This window comes from Phoca vitulina, unplaced genomic scaffold (assembly GCF_004348235.1).
Source record: "Phoca vitulina isolate PV1807 unplaced genomic scaffold, GSC_HSeal_1.0 scaffold3, whole genome shotgun sequence".
NCBI lineage: Eukaryota > Metazoa > Chordata > Mammalia > Carnivora > Phocidae > Phoca > Phoca vitulina.
In genome coordinates, this window is record NW_022589706.1 from 20,767,141 (window position 1) to 20,772,456 (window position 5,316).

Below are 5,316 nucleotides of genomic sequence, written 5' to 3' on the forward strand. Positions count from 1 at the left end.
TTTTATTTTATTTTTTATTTTAACTAATCTCTACACCCAATGTGGGACTTGAACTCACAACCCTGAGATCAAGAGTTGCACATGAGGCTTGAGGGCGGGAGGCTGGGGGAGGGTGGCGGAGCGGGCGCCAGCCCCATGTTGGGTGTGAGGCGGCTGCTGTAGGCGCCGTGGGAGCGAGTGGGCTGGCAGAGCGGCGACAGCGGCGTAGGATCGGCCTCTCTGCGAGCGGCCCCGAGGGCAGTGGCGGCGGTGCCATGAGCGGGGGCACCCCTTACATCGGCAGCAAGATCAGCCTTATCTCCAAGGCGGAGATCAGTCACGAGGGCATCCTCTACACCATCGACACCGAGAACTCCACCGTAGCCCTCGCCAAAGTTCGGTCCTTTGGTCCAGAAGACAGACCAACAGATCGTCCAATACCACCTATAGATGAAGTCTTTGAATACATCATATTCCGTGGGACTGGTATTAAAGACCTCACTGTTTGTGAGCCACCAAAACCACAACGTTCTTTGCCCCAGGACCCAGCTATCGTTCAGTCTTCACTAGGCTCATCTACTTCTTCATTCCGGTCAGGGGGTTCCTATGGACCTTTTGGCAGGATGTGGACATACAGTCAGTTTAGTCCAAGTTCATGAGTCGGGCAGCAGTTTGGTGCTGTCGGTGTTGCTGGAAGCTCTTTGACATCGTTTGGAACAGAAACATCAAACAGTGGTAGTCTATCCCAAAGTACCGCAGTTGATTCTGCCTTTACACAGATGCAAGATCGCTAAAAACACAGTTATCTCAAGGTCGTTCAAGCCCTCAGTTAGACCCTTTGAGAAAAAGCCCTACCATGGAACAAGCAGTACAGACCACCTCTGCTCACTTACCTGCTCCAGCACCTGCTGGGAGACGGAGCCCTGTATCAACCAGGCCTTTACCATCTACCAGCCAAAAAGCAAGAGAGAATCAAGAGCACAGGCGAGCTGAAGTACACAAAGTTTCAAGACCAGAAAATGAGCAACCCAAAAATTATAGTAACAAACAAATAGTTCCAGGTGCTCCTTCAGCTCCAAGGAGAGGGCGTGGGGGTCATCGAGGTGGCAGGGGACGATTTGGTATTCGACGAGATGGTCCAATGAAATTTGAGAAAGACTTTGACTAAGTGCAAATGCACACTTTAACAAGGAGGAAATAGAGAATTTCATAATGAACTTAAATTGAAAGAAGATAAACTTGAGAAGCAGGAGAAGCCTGTAAATGGTGAAGATAAAGGAGACTCAGGAGTTGATACCCAAAACAGTGAAGGAAATGCAGATGAAGAAGATCCACTTGGCCCTAATTGCTATTATGACAAAACCAAATCCTTCTTTGATAATATTTCTTGTGATGATAATAAAGAACGGAGACCAACCTGGGCTGAAGAAAGAAGATTAAATGCCGAAACATTTGGAATCCCACTTCATCCAAACCATGGCTGTGGCGGGTACAGAGGCAGAGGAGGTCTTGGTTTCCGTGGTGGCCGAGGGCGTGGTGGTGGCAGAGGTGGTTCCTTCACCATCCCTCAAGGATTTCGTGGTGGACTCAGAGGAGGTCGTGGGGGCAGGGAGTTAGCAGATTTTGAATACAGGGAAGACAACAAAGTTGCTGCATAGTCTACAAACAAATCTTTGAAAATAGGTGAATTTCTAGCTCTTCATGGTCCTGAGAATTGGTTTCAGTCTTTGAGAAGAATGAAGAAGTGAATTTGCTGTATATTTGTCACCAGCACTGAGTTTTTGTTTGTTTGTTTGTTTGTTTTTCTGCTTAATTTCAAAGATAGAATGCAGTTACTTTTGGGGGGAGAAGGCTCATCTTAAAAAAATGAGCATTTAATATATTTGGAATAGCAGAAGGTTAAGTAATTTCTTATGTATAGTTAAACTACAGCAGTACTTCAGTGGGACTTATAAGTATTTTTTCATCACTGAAAGGATTTTTCTTATCACTAAATTGTATTTGGCAATTATTGTAAGTTGCCTGCAGATAGGGCCGTGATACTGTGTTTTGAGCCATAGAATGTTGTGTGTGTGTGTGCGTGCGCGTGTGTGTCTATATTTTTCTCTCTTTCTTTCTTTTTGGAAATCCTGTAATATCCCTTTTGAGGTAGCTTATTTTGTCAATTAATTAGGATGCTGGATGGTAGAGAATTTTGTCAGTCAACTATGTACACACAGTAAATACTGTTTCTTAGGCAAAGGTAACTTTTTCATATAGTAGTAAAATTCCATTGTATTCCATTGCCAAAGAAACATTGAGAACTTTGTATGGCTGTATAAAAAGCAACTAATATTTTAAAGAATAAACATTTTAAAGTCAGCAAACATACTGTGTCCTTGCAGAAATTGATGTGCTGAGGAGCAGAGCTGTGGGTGGTGGGTCTTTTTTTCATAGCTTTCCAGGCTTGAGATTTTTGATTTTGACTTTTTTTTTAATGTTTGGCACATAAATGAAGATTTGATACATTCTTCCATTATCTGAAAAGGATAAATTACTCATACTCATTGTAAGAACTTCATTTTATAACAAATGGCAAATCACAGGATTTGTCCAAATAATAAATATTTTCAGTATATGAATGTAAATAATCATAGATAAGAATATACTTAGCTGTATTTTCAAATAAACACCTTCCCCTTTTTTAAGACAATAAAACTGGGCATCGATTAACCTGTTCTTCCTGATATGCCTGGAATTTTGTCGTGATACCTTGATTCATTCCATTATATTTCAAGAGGATTCAGAGTGCTAGAAATTATTTTGGCAACCTATAAGATATCCTAACACTTGTTCTTGGGCCCATGGCCCACAAATGATTCGGTAATAGAGTTCATTGCTAATTATAAATCACTAGTAAATCTTTTTGATATTTTAAGCTATAGTGGAAAAAAAAATCGGCCACTTTTGTGTTTTTATGAAGGCCATGGAATAAAGGGATCCAAAGATTTAAATATTTTTATCTATTTTGATTTTTGTTAACTTTCTCCTTAAAGTATTCAATAGTGATAAAGATGTGGAAAACTGCACTGTAGGAGAATTGGAATATTTAAAGATGGTTGATATTTTTAATTTTTATTTTATATCTTTTGTATAGCTCTACAAGGAAATGTTTTGTAATTTGGTTTTGTTTAAGGTCCAGTACTTGGCAGCCGTAGTTTAGATAATGTTGCTTAATACTGTTTGCTTGCATGTTAACAACAAAACCTTTTGGAGGACCCACAAATCATGATATTGAACACATTTCCGAAGCATTTGGAACATCAAAGCAAGTGCTATGATAATACCTATGTAGACTGTTTGAGATGTCCCAGGCCAGTTTCAAGAAAAGCTGTAAATACCAGTTATACATGCTCTGAAAGTATGAATTCACGTGTTTTCCAAGCCCTCTGGGTCACTGACTAAGGCATTTGGTGCCCCAATAATAACTGGCAGCATGGCATACCTGCAGGGCACCTTACAATATTAAAGCAAGGTTTTTATTCTAAGACAGAATAAAACTGTTAAATAAAAAAAAAAAAGAAAGAGAAAAAGAAAAAGAGAGTTGCACACTCTACTGGCTGAGCCAGTCAGGTGCCCCAATCATGGTAACTTTAAACCTCTTTTTGCCTGGCATTCAATAAGTTTAATTGTATCACATTATTAATGGCATCCATGAACCTAAATGCATCTCTAAGTTCTCCTCAGGCTCTGTCACGTCTGAGATTGTGCTGAGATCAATGAACCACACATTGTCAAAGGTGAAAGGAACTTTTAGGTTAATACACGTTAAGTGTTTAATACGATACCTCAAAAGTAGAAATTAGCCAATATATTAGCTGTTATTGTTATTATTACTACCATTATTATTAAACCCTCTCATTTTAAAGATGAGAAAACAGACACTACTACATAAATATTGTTGGTAACATATTATATAACTTCAGCAAACTTCCTGCTTTTATCATTTAAAAAATAATTTCGGTTGCCTTCTATAATCTGATAAAGGGAATATAGATGAGACAGATAAGAGTTCTGTTCTGTCTACTGGGACCTGTGCCTACACATATGTAAATATATTTTAGACTCCAACTGACTTCTAAGGTGAGTCTCTTCTTGGCTGGTTTTTGTTCTAATCCACAGCCTGGTAAGGAGAGCTGAGCATATACTAGAAAAGACAAGAAGGGGCAGAACCACTCTGCTCTATTCAGTGAAGAAGTGAGGATTTTAAAGCCTCCAGTGGAAAATTTTGGAAGTAGAAAGGAAAGAGAAGAGGAAGGAAAGGGAAGATGAAGGGAAAGATGAGAGAGAAAGGAGGAGGGAAGAAGGGAGTTAGGAAAGCTGAGTGCTTCTTGGAACAGGGTTACTAGAAAAATACAGGATACCCATTAAATTAGAATTTCAGATAACTATTAAATATTTTATGTACAAGTATGTCCCAAACAGTGCATGGGTATACATACATACATAATCCATATTTAGGTGAAATCCAAATTTAACGGGGCATTTTGTATTTATATTTAAATTTCACAACCTTATCTTAGAGAAGCAGACAGAAAGGAGAAAAAGGTATACAAATTAAACATAGATATTATGGGATGTGAAAGATTAACCCCCTCCTTGATCTCTTCTACAGGGGCTGTAGAGCTCTTTCACATGACTGCTTTTCTGTCTTCTTTACTGGATCATTCTCATCTTTACTTGGATATCCCAAAGATACCTCAAGGAGAACATTATCTAAAACCAAAACTCATGATGTTACTATTCTGGTCTCTGCTGAAGTGTCATTCTCAGAGAAATCTGTGAATCTCCTGTTTAAAATAGCTTCCTAGCCTCCCCCCTCACTCCCTATTTCATCATGTTGTTTTATTTCCTCTATATAACAGAGAATTTAAATTACCTTACTTATCTGCTTGCATGTTTCATTGTGACCTGGCTCTTCTCAGTAAAGTGGGAACTCTATGAAAGCAGGAAATTTGCAGATCTGGTTTACATTAGTATCTTGGTACCTAGAACAATGATGACTCACAAATCAATATTTAGTAAATGTTGAATAAATTGTTGAATAAGTAAACTACTACCTAAATCTAGCTCTCATACAGTGTTTTAATAGCATTACCAAGTATTTAATTTTGCAGATACCAGAAGACCCTTTCTTGACATCTTTTCACCCTCAATGTCCATATTCAGTTACTTTATAAATTTTATCTATTGTAAATATATTTTACATATCTTTATATGTAATCAGCTTAATTCTCCCCATTTTCACAACTACTACACTACATCACATACTATCAAATCTACTTTGGACTCTTCTAC

The 5,316-nt window shown here is 38.6% G+C and overlaps 1 pseudogene; it reads left to right on the forward strand.

Moving 5' to 3' along the window:
• The first annotated feature begins 254 nt into the window (after positions 1-254).
• LOC116627724 lies at positions 255-1,637 on the forward strand (annotated as a pseudogene).
• The last annotated feature ends 3,679 nt before the right edge of the window (positions 1,638-5,316 follow it).